At 43.0% G+C, this 25848-nt stretch overlaps 1 protein-coding gene across 4 annotated transcripts in view; it reads left to right on the forward strand.

Moving 5' to 3' along the window:
• The first annotated feature begins 2101 nt into the window (after nt 1–2101).
• R3HCC1L (R3H domain and coiled-coil containing 1 like) overlaps nt 2102–25848 on the forward strand; it is a 61181-nt gene continuing 37434 nt past the window's right edge. The window contains exons 1-2 of one of the 4 annotated variants that reach the window (XM_058671057.1): nt 2138–2236; nt 6529–6667. The gene's annotated coding sequence lies outside the window, so the exon portion shown is untranslated. Of the gene's footprint in view, nt 2237–5971; nt 6668–25848 lie in introns of those variants that run through there. The other 3 variants (XM_058671058.1, XM_058671055.1, XM_058671054.1) reach the window with 3 other exon arrangements.

Raw genomic sequence — 25848 nt, forward strand, 5'->3', positions numbered from 1 at the left:
TAAGGAGGCTTTTGTGCAACCATTAGATGAGAAGCCAACATAGGTACAATGAGTGCCCAGGAAAGGGGTGCTAGTTCATCCTAGAGTGGAAGTGGGGGAGGGGCTGGGCTGGGCAATGGCCTCCTGGCCAGAGGTGATTCTTGATTCGTGTTTCATGTGTTCGTTCCGACCTCGTGTCTTTAAATTGGCTAGTGTAGCCTTGCTCCCCCATATGCCACAGTCAATGGCTCCTACCTCTCTTACAAGATCCACCGTGGCTTGTCTCTGGGCTCTCACCTAACTTGGTCCAACTCTCTGAAAGCCTTTCTCTGTAGTTGGTGTTCTGTTGAGTTTGCTTTGAATCCAGCAGAAGACAATTATGGTAGCTTGTCAAGGGAGATGAGGAAAGTTTTCCCAATATGGAAACAATGCACAGGAGAAAAAAAGTGCGATCCAATTGTTGGGTAAAGGTAGATGGATAATGGGAGGGGATGGGGAGACGTTGTCTCCTGACAGGCTTTTATGGGCTGCTTCCTGGCCAGGGCTGGAGCAGGCAGCAGAGAGAGGAGGGAAGGAACGGAATCACTTGCTCGCACAATTGTTACCACAGCTGGCTATCATGGGACATTTTGTTGGTTGGGTGATTTTGATTTTTGATATAGGATCACTTGATCAGTATCTGTCTATCCCAAGGCAATGTAAACCTCACGAGGCCAGGATCTGTTCTATATATATTATTTTTTCAGGACACAGCACAATACTAGTGCAGGCAATTAAAAAAATAAAATTTTTGTCAGATGGAATTAGCCCAGGAATTTAAAAAATAAACAAAAATGCCCATGCCCACCGACTCCACTATAAAATCTGTTACTACCCTCCTTCTCTGAATCCCCTCACTACAATCTAGAATGGGAGAGCTGTGGGACCAGAATTCAGTTTTATAAAAGCCGCCCAAGGTATTCATCTCCATTTCTCTTCCCAAATCTAATCAAGTGGAGCTTTTTAAAGGGTTTTTAATACAAATATGATTTGTTTACATTTTCTGTTTGCACACACGGCCATGAGGGCGGAAGGAGGACCAGAGGCAGCTGGTTGCAAGGAAGCCCATTCAGTCCCCGTAGGACAGCACCATCAAAAGATGGCTGGGAGTTGAATCGCCCAGGCTGCCAACAGGGAAGGGATTCAAGAGCTACTTGGAAGACGGAATCTACCAGAACTGACGGGTCTGTAGGATGAGGAGGTCGTTCAGGAAGTTGGGAATACAAAGGACAAGCTCGGGGAAGAAGGCGCCTGGAACCCAGCCTCCCACCCCCACGGAGAGCTTAGAACACCGACGTTTCAGAGGTGAGTTAGAGAAAGAGTTCTCAAAGACCGAAGAATGGCTTGAAAGGAGGAAATCTAGATCCACCTAAAATAGGCGACGGAGTCCAACAGCGTCACCCTCTGACTAGCACTTGTGTCAGACGAGCCGTAGAAACCTCCAGTGAATTAGTTGACAAGGACAAGTCCCGCGCGGGCAGGCATGGCAGTGCACACAGGTGAGGGAGTAGACACTGGGTGTGGGTCACTTCTTAAAAGAATTGCCAGTGATGGGCCCGGCGCTGTAGCCTAGCAGTTAAAGTCCTCGCCTTGAACACATCTGGATCCCATATGGGCACCAGATCTAATCCTGGCAGCTCTACTTCCTATCCAGCTCCCTGCTTGTGGCCTGGGAAAGCACTCGAGGATGGCCCAAATCCCTGGGACCTTGCATCCACGTGGGAGACCTGGGAGGGGTTTTCGGGCTCTTGGCTTCGGATCGGCGCAGCTCCAGCCGTTGCGGTCACTTGGGGAGTGAATCAGTAGATGAAGATCTTCCTCTCTGTCTCTCCTCCTCTCTGTATGTCTGACTTTCCAATAAAAATAAATCTTTAAAAAAAAAAAAGAATTGGTGATGAACAGCGAAGGGAGATGGTTAAACAGAGGGAGGGGTGAAGAGATCTGAATACACTTAGAGCGAAGGGGAATGGAGGGAGGTTGAAAGCATGGCTGCTTAACGACCTGACGCCCTCGCCATTTCCCAGCTCCGCCCCCACACGTGACCCGCGCAGAGACTACGACTCCCAGAAGGCCGCGCGGCGGACGGGGTGGAGCCGAGGCCTGGCGCGCGCCCCAGCGGCGGGAGCGGAAGAGGCACGGTCTGGCGGAGGCGACGGAAGCGCAGAGCGACGGTGCACCGGTAACGACCAGCCCTACGGCCCCGTGTTTCCTTCCCTCGGTGTGTACCTCAGCCTGGAGCCGCTTGCCTCCTCTTTCCCCTTCACAGGCGTGGATGAGAACTTCCTTTCCCGCTGTGATTTTTTTTCCCCTTCACGTGACTCGCCGGGTCGGCCCCCGCCTGGGGCAGAGGTTACTAGGGATCTTCCACCTTCTGACCCTCTCTGGCCCTGGGTAGAGAGGGACCTTTGTGGGACCCTTTGGGACTCCTTTTGCTTTCACGGGGGGTGGGGGTCATAGAACCTCTTCTGGCCCCCCTCTCCACCTGCTGTCTGCTGAGGGGACGTCCCTTTCCGGGGTTTCAACAGGTGCTGGAGCGGGATCCGTGGCGATCCCCTCGGGTTTTGGGGGGCGTGGGCCGCCGACGCCGATCCCCCCCCCCCCGAGACCCCGGGGCTGCTGGCTGTGGGTGACTGGACCTCCAGCCAGCCCCGGCCTCCCGCGAGCCCCCGGCTATGGCTGGGACCCGGCGGTTGGAGGGTGGATGTAGTTCCTGCTTTTCTTGGGTGGAAAACTCGGATTGTTTCAAAAGTTTTCCTTGTGTTTGTACAGCCACCTCGTGGAGTTGTGTCAGGGAGCGAGCACAGGAGCTGGACTCCGAAGTCACAGCGTTAGTCTTGGCCTGCCCCTTGCTAATAGGCACCCCGCACATTGATTTTCTTGCCGGGTTCCTGGTGAGCAGGTGGCCTTCGGGCCGTACCCTCTGTGGTGTCAGTCTAAGGCTGTGTGGATTGTAAGCTCTGTTAGAACTGGGACGCCGTCCTGCTCCCTGCTCATCGTTTTTGTTCTTTGGTAACCCACCTTAAGCACCACGCAGGGACCAGCATCTCAGAAATCACTTAACATTCCATGAGTATGATCCTAAGCTAATAGCTGCCCGTGCCAGCTCGTGTGTCATCCCGTGATCAGACACCACTCACCTGCTAAGAAGCCTGACCTGCTTCTGACAGTGCCCCACTCAACCAAGCATGCCAGCTGGTCAGCATCATTATCTCCTCCATGTATGGTTCTCCTCACAGGATTCACAATACAAATAATCAGTATTCTAGTCTGTTTTCTGACAAGTTTGCTATTCTAGACAGGTTGCTTACTGTCTTGCTTTTCCTCTCAGAGAATATGGATTTTGCAAGTCAACAGGGTTATAGAGGGAGGTGTAGCAGTTAGTATTTTTAGCCTATGTTTGCCCCACAGTAATTGAAAAATACTTGAAGCTGTCCCAGAAAAGCAGGATGTCATTAATGTGTATTAATTTACACTCTGAAGTTGAACAAATTTGAATCCAGATCCTGGTGCTGGGGCTTACTAATGTTTGACTTGGGACCAATTAGTTGATTTATCTGAGTTTATTTACTATTAGGTAAGAGGGAGGAAATAGCATTTAGCTCACAAGGTATCTGTAGGGATTAAATAAGATGTGACTGAAGGGTCTAGTAGTGCTGGGGCAGGCAAGCTTTTGTTATATTTTTACTGTTAGATGATGATAATGAAAACAATGGTATTTTCTTTTTAAAAAGTTTGTTATTTGAAGATTTGTTTGTTTTTGTTGGAAAGGCAGATTTACAGAGAGGAGGGACAGAAAAAGATCTTCCATCTACTAGTTCATTCCCCAGATGGGTACAAGGGCCAGAGCTGAGCCAGCAGGAGCCAGGAGCATTCTGCAACTCTCCCACATGGGTGTAGGGTACAAGGACTTGGACCATCTTCCACTGCCTTCCCAAAGCACAGGACGAAGTTGGTTGGGAAGTGGAGCAGCTGGGACATGAGCCGATGCCTATATGGGATGCTGACGCTGCAGGTGTAGGATTAGCTTGTTGAGTCACCATACTGCCTCCCTCATGATAATTTGTAAGTAAAATATTTTCCTGAGATTTCACTTATTTGCTTGTAATGTGAGGATGATGCCCCCCCCCCTTTATAATTATTTACTTATTTGAAAGGCAGAGTTTACACATATGCAGAAAGATCTGTCCCCAAATGGCTATAATGTCTGGGGCTGTGCCGTGCTGAAGGGAGGAGTCTGCAGGTTTCTCTGGTCTCCCATGTAGGTGGAGGGACCCAAGACTTGGGCTGTCTTTCTGCCTTCCCAAGCCACAGGCAGGGAGCTGGCTGGGAAGTGGAGCAGCTGGGACTCAAATCGTTGGTGGCTTAACCAGCTGAGCTACACCACAAGACCAGGATGATTGTCTTTAATTCACAAGTCTTGTATTATAAGTGGAGGTTCTTAGTTTGCAGGGTTATTTCTAGCATCTGGATTTTATATAAAAATTGTGTTAAGCTTTTTTCCCCTGCTTTTCCCTCAACTTTTAGATAGTCCTAAAATGGCAAGAGTTACTATTTTTTTTTAAGAGTTCAAATGTTTTGTATCTAGTTCTTTCTCAACTTTCTGATTTAATATTGAAAGGGAAGGATCAGAGAGAGAGAAAGAACTTCCGTTTCTCCATTTGCTGCTTCTTGCCCCAGTTGGCCACACTGTCTGGGCCAGGCAGAAGTCAGGAGCCAGGAGCTCTTGTCTAATGCTTTTTCAGGTGTGTTATTGGGGAGCTGGGTGAGAAGTGGAGCAGCTGAGGCTCCTGCTGGCACTCATGTGTGAGACTGGTACCACATCAAGGCAACTCAGCCACAAGGCTGGTCCCAAGCTTTGTTCCAAAAAAAGATTTATTTTTATTACGAAGTCAGGTACACAGAGAGGAGGAGAGACAGAGGGGAAGATCCTCTGTCCGATGATTCACTCCCCAAGCGGCCGCAACGGCTGGAGCTGAGCCAGTCCGAAGCCAGGAACCTCCTCTGGGTCTCCCACGTGGGTGCAGGGTTCCACCGCTTTGGGCCATCCTCGAGTGCTTTCCCAGGCCACAAGCAGGGAGCTGGATGGGAAGTGGGGCCACTGGGATTAGAACTGGCACCCATATGGGCTCCTGGTGTGTTGAAGGGAGGACTTAAGCTGCCAGGTTACAATGCTGTCCCGTTTTTAAAATGAGACTATTTGATGTTATAATTTCAACCTGTGATTGATAAGCCTTAGGTACCTTGATGACCTTTGTTTTTTAAAGGGTGATGATTTCCTTTTGATCTTTATTTTATTTACTTGAGCGGCAGAGAGAAAAAGAAATCTGTGTACTGGTTCCCTCCCCAAATGCCTGTGACAGGTGGGGCTGTGGAACCACCTGGAACTCAATGTAGGTCTGCTCTGTGGGTTGCCCAGCTGCTCCCAGGGTATGCGTTAGTGGGAAGCTGAAATGTGAGCTGAGCTCCCACGGTAGCCCAAGTCATGTCTGCACTGTATGCCTGCGCCTCAAGGTGGACGTTCCAAGAGACTGAAGCGGTGGATGATGTAGGGGTGTGTGCATGTGCGAGGAGTCAGGGGTTCAGAGAAACCAGTGAGAAAAGGCTTGTAGAGCAAAGCAGTGTTGACAAGGCAAAGTCTTTGTGTTAAAGATGGAGGTGTTTTGCGTCCTTTGAAGCCAGATTGGCTACACGCTATCTGCAGGTTCAGATGTTTAGGAAGCATTTCCTTTATTCTCTTTTACAATGTGGTGTCTCCTGATTATTATTCTTTGTGTTATTCTCACTTTAATTGTGAATTAACAAGGGAACTTTTTTTTTTTGCAACATGCATGCAAAGCTGACAGGCTGTGTGTGCTATAATGCAGGTTTTTTATTTTGTGTTTTAAATGCTTTTTTTTTTTTTTTAGCCTTTTACTAAAAAGTTTAGAATAGAAAAAGTTGTGAATAGAAGCGCTGAACTGATTTTCCTCTGTCACCGAGGCATGCTCTGCAGAGGCTGTGTGTCTGGTGGAAGTTATCCCAGCTTTGGAGTCAGGTATGCCAAGATTGGAATCCAGGCCCTGCAGGATTTTGGTTCATATAAGCATTTTGAATTTACTTTTTTTTTTTTTTAATCTGTGGAACAGGGATAATAATATTGGATGTGCTTGGCTGAAAACAGATTATTTGGATGAGGCATACACTAGTTAGACTTAGTAAAAGAGTTGTTATTATTCCAATTTAAAAATTTTTAATGTATTGTTTCTAATAGTTGTGGATGTATTTAGTCCTCTAATGCAGGGGTGGGGACTGTCCAGGCTGTGTGAGGCCCACAGCATCATTTGGTTTGGCCCCACCAAAGCTGCTGCAGGTGGTACTCAAAATCCCGTAAATCTAAAGCCAGTTAATTTTTAAGTTGGTGATTTTGTGTGGTCCACTAATGATGTTATAAACATCCAGATGGCCCTTGGCAGAGACAAGTTTTCTCACCCTTGCTCTGATGTTCACACCATTGTTGTATTTCTTTGTTAGCCGAGGTGAACATTATTGACTGTGACTGTGGAACCCTGAAACACAGCAAAGCTAATTGGCCAACATGAAGTTTGATCCCTGACCCTGCCTTCATTAGCTCCATGAGTCATAAAATCTCACCAGAATAAATGAAAAATTGGTATGTTTTTATTTAGTCTTCATACAGTTTGTTTGACATGAGTAAATCAAGTCATGTAGATTTTAAATTATAAGCTTGTATAAGTATAAGGCTAGTCCTCAGATTGTGAATGAACTGGTGACTTGGATGGTGTTTGACAACTGCCAACTTGAAGTAAAATGTACACATTTCTTTTAGTTACTGAATTATATTTGCTATAGGCCTCCTCCTTATAGGGAAAGTAAGAATAATGGAACTGGGCAGCTCATGCCTTGAAAGAGAACCCTGCTTCTACCATGCTTACCCACCAGAAAATGTGCTCTTAGCTATGGGGAAAATGTCTCCATTAATGAGCCTAGCAGGATGGATGAAGTTTGGGTAACTCCTAAAATCTTACTGAATCAGAGAAATTCCAATTATCAGAACGTTAGAAGAAAAGTTACAGGGTGTTACTTTCTTTTTGGGGTAGAATTTTCTCTTCAATGAAACAGACTAGTTGCTCTCACTCTGTAGTGTCCATTTTCCACTGGTTCATGCTAGCCTTTTATGTAGCTACCCATTCATATATATTCTTCAGTGTGGTTAATATCTGTTGTCCATTGTGTATGTATGTGCTTTACTGACAATTCTGGTTTGGGGCAATGAGTGAAAACAGAAGCACTTTTAGGAACAGCAAGTTCTGGTATTGTGAGATTTCCAAATAAAGGGAGCTAACTTGTGATCGTGTTGTGGATTTCTGGAATAGGCAGGTGGCTGACGATCCTTAACATTTAGTTTGTGCAGTCAAAAAAGTATGCAAAAGATGTGTAGCACTCTTTAGTATTAGATCCGGCTCTTAGTGTCTTCATATGTGTAGTATTCACATTGGCTTTCAGTTAAGCTGTTTCAGGTTCTTTGCCATGCAGTGCCAGCAGAGTGTGCACAAACTATAGAAAGCACTTGAATTTGAATCCTAACCTCTCAGACATATACCAGTAGTCTTTATTTTCTTATCTGTAAAGTAGGGAAATAATACAAACCTTTCTTATTATGTTGCGGCCGGCAAGCCTCCACCTGTAATGCTGGTAATCCCATAGGAGCACTGGTTCAAATCCTGACTACTTCCAGTCCAGCTCCTTGCTAAGAGAATGGCTGAAGTGATAGGGCCCCCTGTCAGCCATGTGGGAGTCACAGAATGGAGTTTGTGGCTCCTGGCTTCAGCCTGTCTTGTCCCTGACCTTTGTGGCCGTTTGGGGAGTGAACCAGCAGATGAAAGATCAGCTCTGCCTCCCCATTGCCTGGCTCTAAAACTGCCTCTTCAACAAGCAAACAAATGTTTTAAAAATGTTAAAAACAGTAACAGTTTTGAAAAATGGGATGGCATGGGGGAGAGACACAAACAGAATTGAGGAAGGACACAAAGACATACATAGTAGGCAAAGAGTTGATTAGAGAGAAGTCAGGAATACTGGGGGCCTGTCACACAGGCAGAAACAAATAGAGCGACTAAGATGTGGAGCAAGGGCCGACTGAGGTGAGTGGACTCTGAAATGGGCTAAAGACCAGATGCAGGGAGAGAGACAAAGAATGCACGTGGACCAAGACACAGACGGCTCATTGAGTTAGTATTTGAGGAGAAATTGTAAATATTTATAGTTAGGATAGGGAAGAAGAACATATAATAGGAACTCAGGGAACATACGTAAAGCATTTTTCATTGCATGAACATGTCCCCTTGAATTGAGTTTGCATGTGTGAGATGCATATAACCAGCCCAGCTTATGTGTTGCAGACCTGTTAACAATTTGACTCTTTGCAATTAAACACATTAAAAAAAGTTTTCATTTCCTTTGTAAGATTTATTTTTTTTTTTAAAGCGTTGGACAGAGGGGAGAGAGACACACAAGACAGAGCTATTGGACACACTTCCATCCTTGGATTCACTTGGAATGGCCGCAGTGCCCAGAACTGGGCACCAACTGGGTCTCTATGTGCGTAGCAGGGACTCGTGTGCTTGGGCCATCTCTGCTGCTTCTCCAGGCACATTATCGAGCTGGATTGCAAGTGGAGCAGTTTGAACGTGGAACCAGCATCCATGTGGAATGCTGGTATTAATTGCAAGCAGTAGCTTAACTGCTGGGGCACAAGACTGTCCCTCTTTTTTTTTTAAATGAAAATATACACTGTAAAATATTTGTAAAATACAGAAAATTTAAAAGGATAACAACTGTCAGAATATCAAGACGTATAAGTAACCTGGGGGTGGACCTTTGGGCCAGTGGTGGGGACGTCAGTTGGGACTCCCACACTCCGTATCCTGGCTCGGCCCCAGCTTTCTACTGGTGTTTACCCAAGGAGGCAGCAGTGACGGCTCCGGTAGTTGGATGGTTTCAAACCTGGATGGAGTTACCAGCTCCTGGCTTCGACTCCTGGCCCAGGCTCGGGTGTTGGTGGGCAGATGGGGAGGGAACTTCGTGAAAGGGAAGCTCTGTCTCTCATACGAAATAAACATAACATGGCCTACATTTTTTATGAGTTTTTTTTTTTTTTTTTGCCTTTTTTCCTAGATGTTTATTAAATCTCTTTTGCTTTCCTAAAGGAATAAAAAAATCTGTAAGTCCATTTGTAGTAAACTTTATATCCCTATTCTGACACTTGGGTACTTTCATAAGCTATTTGTGTACCTATTTTTCTCCTCCCTTCTAAATTATAAACTTAATAACCGTAGACTACCTGTTATTCATCTTTGTGTCTTAGGCATATAGCCAAGTGTCATATATAATAGGTACTCAGAAGGTAATTGAGATGAATTACTAAGCTCCATTGTAGAGGTTGTCTTATTTAGAGATGTCTGCCCAGTTGTGCATTGGTGGATTGCAGCTTCTCTCAAGTTGAAGGGAGCTCAACTTTTTAGGATGTGTATGTGTTTACGTTTTGTTTTATTTTATTTTTATTGGAAAGGCAGCATTACAGAGATAAAGGGAGATTTTCATCCTCTGGTTCACTTTGCGAATGGCTGCAGGGGCCAGAATTGGGCCACCGTGAACACGGGAACCAGGAGTTTATTCAGGTTCTCCCACTTAGATGTAGGGGCCCAGGCACTTGGGCCATCTGCTGCTGCTTTCCCAGGCACAACAGCAAGGATCAGGAGTGGAGCAGGTGAGACAGGAACTGATGTGCATGCTGGATGCCATCATGATAACCCATGATGCTGGCCCCATGTGTGTATGTTTGCTCTGAAGCTAATAAACTAGCAAACTGTACTTTTTCTGATTAGCTCTTATTGTTTAACAAGCTACCCCAAAACTTAACAGTGTAAAACAGCCATTTTGTTATTGGTAATGGATTCTTTTGGAATTCAGACAGAGCAGTTTGGTGATAACTTTCCAGAACCTTACTGGAAAGGTTCAAAAAATGTAAATTAGGGCTGGCACTGGGATTAGTGGATAAAATCATCACCTGTACTACCAACATTCTGTATGGGAGTTGGTTCTTGTCCCAGCTTTAAACTTCCTGTCCAGCTTCCTGTTAAGTACCTGGGTAAGGAGCTGAGAATGGCCCAAGTACTTGGTCCCTAGCACATATATAGACCTGAAAGAAATTTCTACCTCCTATCTTTGGCCTGGTCCAGTTGTGGCTGCTGTGGCCGTATGGGAAATAACCAAGTGGATGGAAGATCTTTGCTTCCCTGGCTCTCTTCTCTGTAAATTTGCCTTTGAAATAAATAAAATCTTAAAAAAAAAAAAGTTAACACCTAGGCACTAGAACCTGAAGGCTTCTTCACTCACCTGTCTGGTTGATGTTTAGCTCTCAACCCAGAATACCTCCATAGATCTTTCCACGTGGCATAGTGGTGAAACTAGGAGTGAGCATGGAGAGATAGAGCTAGGTCAAAGCTGAATTGTCTTTTATATTGAGTCTTGTAAGTTATTAGTGTCTCAGGTTTACCAGGTGTAAGGAGAGCGATGGTTCCGTGGACTCATTTGTTATAGGAGGACAGTCAGTCACGGTTGGGAAAACCATGGGTCTAGAAGACACTTGCCATCGTTGGTAGCCTGTCTCAAGTACTTACTGAAACGAAAGATAGTAAGCTAGGGCAAATGAGTTGTTTTTTTTTTTTAAGTGTCATTTTTAAAATGTAAATGTCCTGTTCGGTGTTAGGACTCTCACCACTGCTGACAGTATTTTATTAGCTGTGAGAATTTGTAATCTCAAATTGTGGTCTTGACTTTTAGGCCCTGAAAAAGAATTATTTATTTCCTTATTTGATTATTTTTTAGTTTAGCTTGCAAGTTGGTCAGTTTCTTTTCTAGGGCCTTGTTCCACCTAGTTTTAAAAAAATAATAAATGATATATGCTTGCTGTGGAAAACTTGGAAAATCAGAAAAGAAACAAAATCTATTCATGATCTCACCTCCCAGATGTTACTCATTTTAGGTCTGTAATTCTTAATGCAGGCTCTTCCATTCAGACGGGTCTGAAGCTTGAAAAGTTGTTTGTCAATTTTTGGCAAACTCAGTTGACAGCATCCAATCCTATCCAGTCTGTAAAGCTATTAATCTGAGTCTTTATCCTTTTAAGTGTAACAGTTCATATCTTCTTCATAGAAATATTAATGCATTTTAATTGTAAAGTGTTGCCTGAGACCATGGTTGGGTTTTATCCAAATGCATGACAATACTTTGGTTGAGTCATACAACGAAATGGCGTTTGAGAAAGCTTGTTTTGGCAGCTTTGTATGAGAACTTCCTAGAGGAAATGGCTAGAGAACATTTCAGTAGTACAATGGGGTAATGTAGGCTAGAATATTTTTCAGCACTGCTATAGAGTAATGTTAAAAAAAATGTGGAAATAGAAAATGTGATGCCTGTCATAGAGGAAGAACGTTAGGCCTGGGATTGAAAGTATTGGGAGAGTCAAAATACCTCAAAATTGTGAACCACCAATTGTATTGTTTTGTTGATGGTAACATTGGGGGGGGGGGGGGAAGAACCTCAGATCCCTCAAGGAGAAAGAGTTGAATTCAGTTTCTAATATATTAAATTTTAAGTGTTAGATAACTGAAGTTCTAATTTTTAGAAGAATGTGGTACCATAGCAACGTATTAAGATAAAATTAATGCTGTGGCTTAAAAAAATTGTTTTTGAGGTCATATATTCTAGCAACTCAGTATTCTGTGGGACTCTATCTTTAGGAATTACTTTTAGACTTACTAGAGCCATACAAGAAAAATAGTATTTTTCTTGGGTGCTCATTCTCTGTTCCTAAAAGAGTATTGCTTGATCACCCATTATATTGAGCATATTCGTTTCTAAGGGATAATTTTCAGTTTCTAGAAACTAACCTGCAGAGGCATAAAATTTATTTTGATAAAAAATACTGAGATTTTAAAACGGTTGTTAAAAATATGAACACGTTTTAAGCTGAGATAGTGTTTCTGGAATAAGATCCTCATGTGTGCTGGTTAAAAGTGGGTCTGGGAAGCATGGAATGATCTCTTTGCTACATTCTTTTTGTATTTTCAGCAAGTTCTTTAATCTGTGTGGGGCTTAGTTTCCCCGTTTGTGAAATGGGGATGGTGATAATACTTACTGCCTCAGGCTTAATAGGTGGCTTAGCTCTTAGGCTTGGAACATCTGGCCAGTTTTAAGATGTGAGTGAACACAAGCTATTTGTTGTTTTTTATTTTGTTTTGTACAAGTAACTACTGCTGTTCTCTGTTTTATTAAAAAAATCAATTATGTTCTTAATGATTATGTCTCATACTAGAATATGATATGCTGTAGCAGATAAAATTGAAAGCTAAAAAGATGAGGCATAGAAATGCAGTTTTTTTTTTTTTAAAGATTTATTTATTTTTATTGGAAAGACGGATATACAGAGAGGAGGAGAGACAGAGAGGAAGATCTAACATCCACTTACTTGTTCACTCCCCAAGTGACCGCAATGGCTGCTGCTAAGCCAATCTGAAGTCAGGAGCTAGGAGCTCTTCCGGGTCTCCCACACAGGTGCAGGGTCCCAGGGCTTTGGGCCGTCTTCGACTGCTTTCCCAGGCCACAAGCAGGAATCTGGATGGGAAGCGGGGCTGCCAGGATTAGAACCGGTGCCCATATGGGATCCCCACATATGCAAGGCGAGGACCTTAACCACTACGCTCTCACGCCGGGCCCCAGAAATGCAGTGTTTAAAAAATGTTTGACCTAGAGCCCAGTGGAAGTGCAGAAAGGACTAAGGGTGGGATTTGGTGACTGCTCACAGTAGTGGAAGTGGAGGCAGAAAAGGAACTGGCAAAAAAGACATTGTTTCTAGGAGGAAATTGACAGTGAATTTTAATATAGGGATTTTATTAGAAGCAGATTTGTTGCATTCATGTAGCAGGGACTTAAACATGATAGGACATTTATTTTTCTTGATGTTGGGACTTCTAAAAGTAATAGTTTAGGAGTGTAGTTGTTTGCTGTAATGTCATGTTGCTGCACTGCTCCGTGTGGATTCTGTTCGTTTTCAGAGTCCCTTTGGTGTCTAAGGTGGCTGCTACCGCTCCAGTCTTTTCTTTTTTTTTTTTTTTTAAAGATTTATTCATTTTATTACAGCCAGATATACACAGAGGAGGAGAGACAGAGAGGAAGATCTTCCATCCGATGATTCACTCCCCAAGTGAGCCCAACCGGCCGGTGCAGTGCCAATCCGATGCCGGGAACCTGGGACCTCTTCCGGGTCTCCCATGCGGGTGCAGTGTCCCAATGCATTGGGCCGTCCTCTCCTGCTTTCCCAGGCCACAAGCAGGGAGCTGGATGGGAAGTGGAGCTGCTGGGATTAGAACCGGCGCCCATATGGGATCCCGGGGCTTTCAAGGCGAGGACTTTAGCCGCTAGGCCACGCCACTGGGCCCCTCCAGTCTTTTCATCTACATTTCAGCCAAAAGAAAGGAGGAAGGAAAGGTCACATCTCGCTGCTTTTAAAAAGACACTTACTGGAAGTGATGTGTGCCACGTTGGCTCATATCCATTGATGAATTTTAATTACATAGCCACGCCTTGGTCCTGAAGAGACTCGGAAACAGGCTTCATTTTGAATAGTCAGTCGCTGGGAATAAAGAGCAGGAATAGTCAGGATAATCCATGTGTAGCTAGATGAAGAATGCAGGGTAGATAACGGTCACTTGCTCTTGAGAATGCTTATTTAATTATTGGTAATCCTTGATAGAGTTTCTGTAATTGTGAAACTATGAGCATAAATCTACTTTTATTAAATTATATCAACAATGCTTCATTTTTAAGGTATAATCCTTTTTTGAATCCTTGTTTAATTAAGATTATCAGTCTCCCATAAAAAAAGAATTATGTATATGTATGTATATACATGTGAGTGTGCATATATATATATTTCTTTTTTAACATTAATGTTGGCCTGAATTACTTAATGTGGCAACACCGTGCAGTAAAATTGCTGGAAAATAAGCCTTTGCTGTCCCTCTTTTATTATTTAATGCCTGCAATTTTACCCAGTCTTCTATCTGCTCTCCAGTTTGCTTGTTTTTGGGCCAATGTTTTTAATCTGTCTCTGTCCTTTTATATTGCTTCTCTCTCAGTGCTGTTAATCGTATTTCCCAAAATAGATAAATGAGCAAATTTAATTAAATGTGTTATTTGCACTGTCTCCTGATCATTAATGAATTTGTAAGTAAGGCCAAACTTAAAATCTTTCTAGTAATACAATTACTGAATTCCCTCTATCCACTTAGCTGATGATGATTTGCTTTTTTAGTTTTTTTTTTTTTATTTTTAAACATTCCATACTTTGTGTATTTCTGTTCTTGCACTGTTAGAAGTATGAATGTTTTCCAACAAAAAGGAGAGAACTTTGTCCCAGGTGTTTTTCTTCTCCCTTTGGTCTCATTTGGTAAGGCTAACAGGAATTTTCTTACATGATAGGCTACTTCATGAGCATCATTTACTATGTGACAGGTGAAGTAATAGAATGTGGTACTCACATACTTCACCTTTCAGATGGTTCTGTAGAGGGCGCTACTGTAGAAAAGGAAGGATGTGAGGCCTTTGTGAGCTGTCCCCTTATTTATTTGTTTTTAAATATTTATTTATTTTTATTGGAAAGTCAGACATACAGATATACAAGAGAGACGGAGAGGAAGATCTTCTGTCCAACGATTCACTCCCCGAGTGACCGCATGCAAGTCATTAGAACCGTGCAAGTCATTCCTCTTCAGTATAAGGAAACTAGACAAGACATAAGGATGGAAGTAAGAATTGTTTTAATTCCACTGCTCAGAACTGACCACTATTAACAGTTTCAAGTATAGTTTCAGTTGTCAAATCTTGAAGTCAGTATTGATTTAGTATTATAATCTGGCTTGTTCTGATCTTACCCATTGTTCCAGTATGTCATGAGAACTGTTCAGTCGCGGTGTTTCCTGTGATCTGGAGCAGTGCTTCAGCCTTCGTGTTTCCATGACATTGATAGTTCTGAAGATGCAGGCTACTTTGCAGACCACCTTCAGTTTGGGTTTATATTGTATTTTATGCTAAGTGAATTCAGGTCACACATTGTAGCCAGAGTTCTGCAGAAACAATATGTTTTTAGGACATTACACTGAAAGCACAAAATATTGAAATAGTGGTAATGTGTTTTTAAATCACTTCATTAAGGTAGTGTCTTTCGGGCTTTCATTAATGTTTTTTCTTTTGTAATTATTTTTTCTGGCAGTACAGTTCAGTGGCATTACATACCCTTTAATTCATATTTTGTTTATAAAAATGTCTTGTGAAAAAAAACCCTACAGACTGTAAATATCCATACGTTAAACTTTCACTCACTAATTTTGTTGTTTTCAATTTTTTCAGAGTTAGAGCTTCCATCTATTGGTTCACTTCCCAGAGGGCTGTAACAGCTGGGGTTGGGACAGGCCAGTCAGTAGCCTGGAGCTTCAGTTGTGTTTCCCATGGGGAGCAGGGGCCCAGGTACCTGGGCCGTATTCCACTGCTTTGCCAGGCACATTAGCAGGGTGCTGGAGTGGAAGTGAAGCAGCGAAACTTGAACTGGTACCTGATTGAGCTGTTGGTGTAACCACTGTGCCACCACACTGACTGCACTCAGTAGTTTTACTATCTGTTGGTGACCACTACCAGGTGAATTTGTAATTCAGTCATCCCATCTACATAATTGTGATGCTGTTCCGAATTTGCTTAGTGGGAGCCCCCTCAAATCAATTTATGAAGCAGTTGATATCCTTTTGTTATGCCTCTGTTTTTCTTGGAGCCCTTCCAGTTTTTTTTTTTTTTTTTTTTTTTACCAGAGAAGGGTTCATCTTTACTTCCCAAGCCTCAGAATGAGTAACTTCTTCAAGGAGACCTGGTTCCTTTTAGTAGAGAGTAGCTTCGAAAGGTAAAATCTGGACTTGGCATGTCCGAGCTGGCATTAAGTATCCTTGCTTCTACGCCCCGGCAGACCTGGAGGAAGAGATCCATGTGATGTGAGTGTGTAGGGGTGCACACGTGTGAATGCTCACTCAGCACTCGATGTTCACCGCAGTGCGTTTATACTGAGAGCTCCAGTTCTGATCCAACACTGCAGATTTTATTTCTGCACTCCATAACAGTGGTAAACCTGGCCCCATTATTCATGTTTTGTTTTTTTTTTTATTGATTCAGTCCTGGAATATCCACAAATATTTTGTAAATTGCTAACTCATACTACCATTTAAAAGACACATAGTAAATAGAGTTGTGTGTGTTTGTAGTTTTTTCCTTAGGCCAGAGGATGGGAACCTTTTTTCTGCCAAGTGCCATTTGGATATTTATAACATGATTTGTGGGCCATACAAAATTGTCCACTTAAAAATTAGACTGCAGTAGATTTATTGAATTTTGAGTACCACTTGCAGTTCCTTGGCAGGTCCAGGGCAAATGATTTCATGGACCTTTTAAGACTTGGGAGCCAGACATGCCCCACTCCTGCTAGCCTAAATGCAGATGGTCTAAACCTCACCTGTGCAATAGTGTCTGTTAACCATGTGAATTGATTTTTATTTACAGTTACATAGGTATAGGTATTGCTTCGTTCTCCCCTTTTCCCCTCCCTATCTTTATCTCCCCCCATTGTCCCTGTGTTATTATAGTAGTATGTTAGTACAAGTTACAAGTGTAACTTTCTGGTAAATGTATCATGGTAAGTATAGGCAAAGGTGGAAAAGTATTATAAGGTGAAAATATATTTACATTATGGATTGAGATATATTTTAAGTGTAAAATGTACATTGACTTTGAAAACTTAACAGCCTGAGAGGCTGACACAGTGCTGTAATGAAGTTAAGTTTCGTACAGTGCTGTCATCCCACATGGGTGCCTGTTCGAGACCCAGCTATTCCTATTCCAATCTGGCTCCCTGCTAATGTGCCTGGAAAGGAAATAGAAGATAGCCCAGGGGCTTATTCCCCTGCTGCCCTTGTGGGAGACCTGGATAAAGTTCTTGGCTGCTGGCTTTGGCCTGGCCCAACTCTGGGGCCATCTTTCAAGTGAGCCAGAAGATGGAAAAATAAAGTGAAAAAAAAAAAAAAAAAAAAAGGAATCCAGACCCATGGTTGATATAACTGGAAGCATACTGAAATGACCTGGATCTCAGAACAAACCAAAGCTTTAATCTTGGTTATTTGAAATCTCCTTGTATCTGTCTTATTAGTATTTTTTTTTTTTTAAGAAGAAGACCATTTACAATTGGCTATAAAGAGTGACATTGTGTCTGAGAAAATGTGGTATTAACACACTGTGTTGTCCCACAAGAGTACTTCCCTGGTCCCCAAACGTGGTGCTGACAATCTGTGACAGCCTGTGAATTGTAGGACAGCCAAGTAGGTAGTGTGTCTGAGAGGCAGTGAGGAGCGGATGACGTGTGAGAACAGAACACTGCTTATGGAAATGAGCTTTGCTAATTACGTCTGTGATTCTGTAGGATGAGGGCTCAGTGCGGTAGCCTAGTAGCTAAAGTCCTTGCCTTGTGTGCGCCGGGCTGCCATGTGAGTGCCAGTTCGTATCTGCAGCCCTGCTTCCCATCCAGCTCCCTGCCTGTGGCCTGAGAAAGCAGTCAAGGACAGCCTAAAGATTTGGGACCCTGAACCTGCCTGGGAGATCCAGAAGAAGCTCCTGGCTCCTGGCTTCGGATCAGCTCTGCTCTGGCCATTGCAGTCACTTGGGGAGTGAACAAGTGGATGTTAGATCTTCCTCTCTGTCTCTCTTCCTCTCTGTGTATCTGACTTTCCAATAAAAAATAAAATAAACCTTTTAAAAAGTTTAAAACTGTAGGATTAGATATTGAATTGATAAAAGCATGATTTGGATGAAATTTAAATTTTGAAGACCAGAACTAACATTTTATGCCAGTGTTAGTTCTAGTCTGTTCCAGTTAGATACCTGTAACTGTATCATTTCAGGTAATGGGGAGATAGCCTTTCTGCTTTGGATGTTGTTGCAGATTCACAATGACTAAATCTTTATCTCAAGCAGGTGTATCTTATTCATTTATTTCATTTTAAGGAAGAAACTTGAAAGACAGAGTCCCCATGTTGTGGGCTACTCCCTGCGTGCCTACAGTGGTCATGACCCAGCTGGTTTAAAGTGGGGAGTATCAAGTTCAACCTAGGTCTTCTATTTGGGTGTCAGGAACACAATTACTTGAGCCATCACTGCTGCCTCCCGTTTCTGTGTTAATAGGAAGCAGGAGTCGGGGCGTTTGATTTAGAACGCAGACATCTTAACCGGTGTCTGAGCTTCTTGGCCAAGTGCTGACCCATATTTGGGTTGTAGATACTAGCCGATACTATTTCAGAAATACATGGCTAACTCTCGCATTTTTGTGAACTATTAGTGCATGAACATTTGACTGTCATCTGTATTGCAGAAAATTTAATGTAGACAAGTTCCTTGATTATGAGAATGTTACGTAAAGTGCGGGTTGTGCATCCCTAATTAGAATTTTGGATTGTTATTCCTAAGTGATGAGACATCTATATAAATATTCCACAACCCAAGGAACACTCCACAATCTGAAGCACTTCCTGTCCCAAGCAGTTCAGGTAGGAGATTCTTAGCCTGCACATGCATTTGATTGCCTCCCATGTAATTCTAAGTATGGGGTTAGAGTTGGGACAAATTGTTTTGGAGCTCTGTAGATTCTGGTTTTGGTGTTAGGTTAAATATATTAATGCTTTTATATTAATAACATTTTTCCAAGATATGTTTGTTTCAGCGTAGCAACTCTTCACAGGAGTGTATTAGCTCCTTCTGCTTGGATTATCTCCCCTATATCCTGTGTCTGATTAGCAACTTTAAAAAATCAGTCTGTCTATCTATCTATCTATCCATCCATCCATCCATCCATCCATATATATATTTGAAAGATATTTTATGGAGAGAGAAGGAGAGACTCACAGAGAGGTGTTTCACCTGCTGGTTCACTCTCCAAATGGCTGCAATGGCCAGAGCTGGGCTGGTCTGAAGCCAAGAGCCTGGAGTCTCCTCCACGTCTTCCACGTGGTTTCAAGGGTCCAAGGACTTGAGCCATCTTCCACTGCCTTCCCAGTCCATAAGCAGGGAGCTGGGTGGGAAGTGGAGCAGCTGGGACATTAACTGTGCCTTGAATATCCACTTCTAAAGGCCTGCCTCATTTTGTATCTGCTTGGTTTCCCTCACTCACCCCAGGTCCTTGGTGATACGGCTCTCTGGGCTTTATCTCTGACTGCTTTGTGTTTATTTGACAGCTATGTACTCATGTATATAATTTAATACTCCTATAGATTGGCTTTTTTCAGAAACTACCTTTCAGTTTTTCTTTCAAAAATTTAGGTATTGGACATGTTGAGTTACAGAGAGGAGGAGACAGAGAAAAAGATCTGTCTGCTGGTTCACACGTCAAATGGGTGCAGTGGCCAGGACTATTGCATCTCAAAGTCAGGAGCCCAAGCACTTAGGCCATCTGCTGGTTTCCCAGGCACGTTAGCAGGGAGCTGGATCAGAAGTGGAGCAACTAGGCATTGAACCAGAGCTCATGTGAGATGCTGGCATTGGAGGCAGCAACATAACCCAGTGTACACACCAGCATCCTGGCTGCTCTACTTCTCATCTAGCTCCCTACTAATGTGCCTGGGAAAGCAGTGGAGGATGATGGCCCAAGTCCTTCCCTGCACCCAGACAGGGAAGCTCCTGGCTTCAGGTCTGTTCAGCTCTGGCTGTTGTGGCCCTTTGGGGACTGTACTAGTGGATGAAAGATCTCTCCCTTTCTGTAACTCCTTGAAACAAATAGATAAATAGGAGGGGAGAGGGCGGGGGAAAGAATAGTAGAATGCAATTTTAGTAATCAAACCAAGATTATTCAGTAAATTATTTTCCTTGAAAGTCTTCTATATAGCCCTTTGTGTAGACTTTCTGATCCTTAAAGTGGCATTGCTCTGAAAATGTCATTGTATCCTGAGGTAATTATTTGTTGTTCTTGAAACTCTAGTATTCAGGCTGCACAGAACAGAAGCTCTTATTTATTAAGTTGCTAATAATTCTTTGACTGCTTTATAGTAAAACCTAATTTTCTCATCTCTTTCTAACCAGATACATTTAACTTTCACACTTGCTAGCATGGGGAGGAGATACATAACCAGCTTTGTCTCTAGCATGCAAGTACACCTCATTTACCTCTGCTCCATTTGGTTACCATTGCATCTTGATGCCTTTAAAATTAACCTGTAATATGCTTCACAATTTTTAGAAGGTTTATGTTCTAGTCTACCATAGTAGTTTAGCACAGGGATTTTAAAATCCTAGCCAACACTTGTTTGACAAGGCTGTGATCACGTTTTAGGGTTTTTGCTGGTTTACTATTAGGGTTGTATCAATTGAGATTACCTGTAAGACAGTAAGCACTGATTAAATCCAGGGCCAATGCTTTCAGAATTTATTCAGTGATCTGTTCACCTTAGTCTGTAAAACCTAAAAAAAAAAGGGAAGAAATGTAACAGTGCGTATCAGGGTTAAAGTACACCCCAAAAGCTTCCTCGTTTGAACTCCTGTATTGTCAGTTGTAGAATGTCCATTTAACTTGGGATATACTCAGGAGAGGAGCTAACTTGGAGAATCTTCATAAACCCAAACCAACCTGCAGATGTATAGTAAAGGCAAAAGACATTTTAGGAGAGCTTTAAAAAAAAAACAAACAAAAAAAACACCTCTTTCTATCCTCACCACCTGCTATATGCGGAGGAGGAAGCAGCCCTTTCTCTCCACCTTCCTATTATATATTGCTGTTGTTCAGTTGAATACGAAAGCTTTTATCTAATTACCTTTTGAGGTAGTGAATAATAGGTACTGACATTAAACTTGGGACAGTTAAGTTGGTGAACCATGATGTTACCATGTCAGTGGAGTGTGAAAGAGACTAAGCTGCAGCCTGTTTGCCAGCTATAAAGTGTGAAATAGTAGGTGCTGATGCATGGCAACTGTAGCCAATGAAGTGTAAAATAAGTTTGGGGCATGAATTGTGTTATGTCTCACAGAAAACCTTCTTATGCTATAGTTCATGTGCTTTGGGAACCCCAAAATTATGTTGAAATTATTTCCTCTATCTTTCACGGTCTTGATACTCAGATATGTCAGGTACTGTTTCTTTCATTGTATAAGCTGTATTTGTCCACCTGCATGCAGAAGACCAAGGGCTATGAATATCCAAAGCAGAGTAATTGCAAAATGCTGTCACTGTTATCTTTTAAGAATACATGCGAAAATACTGTCTGCACTTGGCATCTGATGTGTAGGTTTCTTCTGTGTTTGGTTCGGATTTGAAAGTGACCTCTAACTCTGATGTGAAACTTCCTCCAGTCTATGAACTGTCTTTCCAGTCTTTGTTGGTCATTGTTCCCCTCTGGAAAATCAAGAAGGGTCACGTTTTCAAATGCCTGGGGAGCTGATGGGAAGACGTGCAGAGATTATCCTTACGGGGAACAGCAGAGAGGGAGCTGCTCTCCTGACACCTGGTGAGGTTCTTTACCATATGGCTTTGAGGGTGAGACAAGGTGAATGAGGAAGTTTCAGAGATGACGGTGAATTATTATTGTCAGCACTTTTAAGTATGGAAGGTTGTTGGATGTAGTCATGCCATGAAACATTAAAGTTCTTTTGTTTTACTGCGGCAGTCTTTGGACTCTCTGGTTATGGTGCATTTACACAAATCCTAAGCAAATTGCAAATATTTAGGAAGTTAATACATTATTGTAAGATGATACTGCTGTGTGTCATGCAGGCTAGTAGTTAAGTGCAGGGACTCGGAAATTCTAACCAATACTGAAAGGCTGTGTGATCTTGAGTTATTCAAGATTTCTCATCTATGAAACTGAGCAAGTAATAGCTACTTCATAGTATGATAATTGGAATCCAAATGAGATATAATGTGGGTTCAGCAGTTAGCACAATCCCTGTGATAAGTGCTCTTCTTTTTTTTTTTTTTTTTTGAAATGTATATATTTATTTATTTGAAAGGCCAAGTTATGGGGAAACAAGGAGAGGCAAAAAGAGATGGCGGTACCTCCCATCTGCTGACTTCCTCACCTTGTAGCCTCAGTGGCCCGGCCTGGAGTCAGGCAGAAGCCTGGAACCCAGGACTGCATCCAGGTCTTCCGCATGGACACAAGGGTCTAAAGGGCCCAAATACTCGCGGCACCCTCCACGTAAGCATGCTTTAAATGGAGCTTTTGTTTTTCTCCGTGTCTGTTACTGCTGTTCTACCACTACCTCACTTTTGCTTGTGGTGTCTAAACCTTAATGAAGTAGAAAACATACTTAGACATGGTTCACTGTAGCAGATTTTGGAAAAAATGTCATTGTTTTATTCTTAAGCACAACTTGATCATTTTAAAAGAATAGAAACTGTGAAAAGACTTTTAAAATCAAGTGTAAGGATCTTTGTGCTGCCTCTAGGTAGCTTTTTAGATATAACGGGGCCTGGCACAGTAGCCTGGTGGCTAAGTCTTCACCTTGCACGTGCCTTGCGCGTCCCATATGGACAGTGGTCATATGCCAGCAGCACGACTTCCCATCCAGGTCCCTGCTTGTGGCCTGGGAAAGCAGTCGAGGACAGCCCAAAGCCCTGGGACCCTGCACCTGTGTGGGAGACCCAAAAGAGGTTCCTGGTTTCTGGCTTCAGATCAGCTCATCTCCAGCCGTTGCGGCCACTTGGGGAGTGAATCATCTGGCAGATCTTCATCTCTGTCTCTCCTGCTCTCTGTATATCTGACTTTCCAATAAAAAATAAAATAAATTGATGTAAAGGACAGGTGTTGTGATACAGCAAGTTTATTTTTAAGATTTAATCATTTTTTTCACTGGAAATTTTTTTGAGGCAAATTTTTGTGAGAATGAAATATAAAGTCATCCTGACCTCTTAGGTTAATGTGGATGAGCATTAATGTGAATAATATATTTGAGTGTGACGTGCATTATGGAACTATTTTTGTAGCACAGATAACTTTGGTTAAACTTTGCTTCTCATGGATCCTGAGAATATACTGAATATAAAACTGGGCAATACCACTTTGTTGGTAATAAAACTACTGGTTTAGTTAATAGTTAATCTGCTTCAAAACTCATGTGTAGGGTTGGCATTTGAGGGGTGGGGGATCCAGCTCATTTCTAATTTTCCAAGTCCGTCTTGGGGCTGGAGGGGAAGCAGGAATTGTCCCCCCCTCCCCAACTAGGTTGTGCCGAGCTTTCTCTGATGCTGGCAGGGGAGGGTGGTGACTAAGTTCTGCTATTGAACCCTTCGGTGGGCACAGGGTTTGAGTGCTTGACTTTAGTTTTTTTTTTTTTTTTAATGAATGTGCAGATCTGTGTTTGGAAGTGTCTGGTTTGTGTTCATCTCCCTCATTTCTGGAGCACGGCCTAGACCCTGCCACATGTATGTTCCACATTCATGCCTCTTTCGGACATTAAAGGTCGATTGATGCAAAAAAAAAGAGGGATCTGGGTCTTAATCTCAGTCCCACTCAAATAGCTTTAAGTCTTGGATAAGTTCTTCACCTGGTTTTCTCATCTTTATGATGAGTTTATAACTCGATTTCGTTGGATTCTGATACCAAGACAGCTTGGAATCAGGAAGTGCAGTAATGGCACATTTTGGCCACTAGAGGGTGAAGTCTCGTCAGTTAGCTTGCACTCTGAACAAAATGTGGCATTCTTGGAAATGAAGACAGCATGAGTTATTCGTCCATCATTTAATTTATAATAAAGTCTTAGAGTATCTTGCTTTATGCTTATAATTACATAATATGTTTTTGATTTTTTTTCTTTTTTAACCTACTGGATAGGACTGGGATAAATATTTAAAAGGGTAGAGGTTTCTAGTTGTTTGGGATTCATCGAAGTTTGTTCTTTAAGACAGAGAATAGCTTGCAGATGACTTTTGGGTATCATTTGTTAGGAGCCTAATAGTATAGGTGACCAGGCTTAATAATTTGTGACTGTTTTCTTCTCCACAAATACATGGTACATGTGCATACACAATTACTCTTTTTGAAATTTGAAGGATAAAAGGGAAATATTTGAGAAACAGTATAGCAATGTAGTACTTGTTGTAACCTAAGTTTGGTCCTGCTTTACCCCAGTACCCATGTAACCATGGACATTACAACATTTTTTTAAGATTATTATGCAGGGCCCGGTCTCCCAAGGGTTAACTCCACAGCTTAGCTTGTTTCTCTAGGGGTAACAGGATGGGCAATCTTGGCCTGATACATTTAGCCCCTCACTTGTTTTTTTTTTTAAGATTTATTCATTTTATTACAGCCAGATATGCACAGAGGAGGAGAGACAGAGAGGAAGATCTTCCGTCCGATGCCTCACTCCCCAAGTGAGCCGCAAAGGGCCAGTACGCGCCGATCCGAAGCCGGGAACCTGGAACCTCTTCCGGGTCTCCCATGTGGGTGCAGGGTCCCAATGCATTGGGCTGTCCTTGACTGCTTTCCCAGGCCACAAGCAGGGAGCTGGATGGGAAGTGGAGCTGCCGGGATTAGAACCGGCGCCCATATGGGATCCCAGGGCTTTCAAGGTGAGGACTTTAGCCGCTAGGCCACGCCGCTGGGCCCTAGCCCCTCATTTGACCGCAAATTCCCTCTTCCCTGCTTCCCCTTTTTTAAGATGCCCCTGGGGGAGCTTAGGAGTTGCTTGAGCATTGGGAAAATACAGGGAGGAACTAGGCAGACTATAAAAGAGGCAGGCCAACTTCAAGTAAACGGCATTCTCTTTACAAGAATGACCCACTGTGTGTTGTCTTTTTTGTAACCATAGTCCCTCCGCTAGGCTCGGGGTACACGGTGATGCAGGCGTTGCCGACATTATTTATTTAAAAGTTGTTGAGAGAAAGACAGCCATACAGAGAGAGAGAGAGCGTGATCTTCATCTGCTGGTTTACCTCCCAAATGGCCACAAAGGCCAGGGCTGGGCCAGGCTGAAGCCAGGAGCCAGGAGCTTCATTCAGCTCTCCCACAGAGGAGACAGGGGCCATCTTCTGCTGCTTTTCTCAGACCATCAGAGGAAGCTGGATCAGAAATGGAACAGCCAGGACACAAACCAGAGCCCAAAGGGGCATCCCTACCCATTATAGCACCAAGTTGGTCCCAGCATTACAACTCTATATCCTCAGTATATATTTATTTGGAAAACTGGATGGTTGACTTCTCACCTGTATGATCCCTTTAGTAACCTAAGCTTCTGTAGAAGTTCTTCATTGCTGACATGAAGACAGCTGTATGCTTAGTAGGACATTGTAATCCGGTGATGTCTTTGGCCAGCAGCATGCGTGTAACAGTAGAAGCAGAAGTGTAGACACCGGTAGGGCATAAGTATTAAGCTGTTACACAGCCAGAAGGAAGATACTTGCATGCTGTCGAACCTTTTTTTTTTTTTTGGAAGATTGATTTATTGGGGCTGGCACCATGGCCAACAGGGTAATCTATCCTGTGGTGTCAGCGTCCCAAATGGGTGTTGGCTCATGTCCCAGCTGCTCTGCTTCCCGCCCTGTTCTCTGTTTATGGCCTGGGAAAGGAGCTGAGGATGACCCAATACTTTGGGACCCTGCAGTACATACTGGAAGAGGCTCCTGGCTCCTGGTTCCCAACTTCACATTAGCTGCTGAGCTGTTGTGGTCATTTTGGGATTAGTCAGAAGATGGAAAACCTT

This window comes from Ochotona princeps, chromosome 13, assembly GCF_030435755.1.
Source record: "Ochotona princeps isolate mOchPri1 chromosome 13, mOchPri1.hap1, whole genome shotgun sequence".
Classification (NCBI taxonomy): Eukaryota; Metazoa; Chordata; class Mammalia; order Lagomorpha; family Ochotonidae; genus Ochotona; species Ochotona princeps.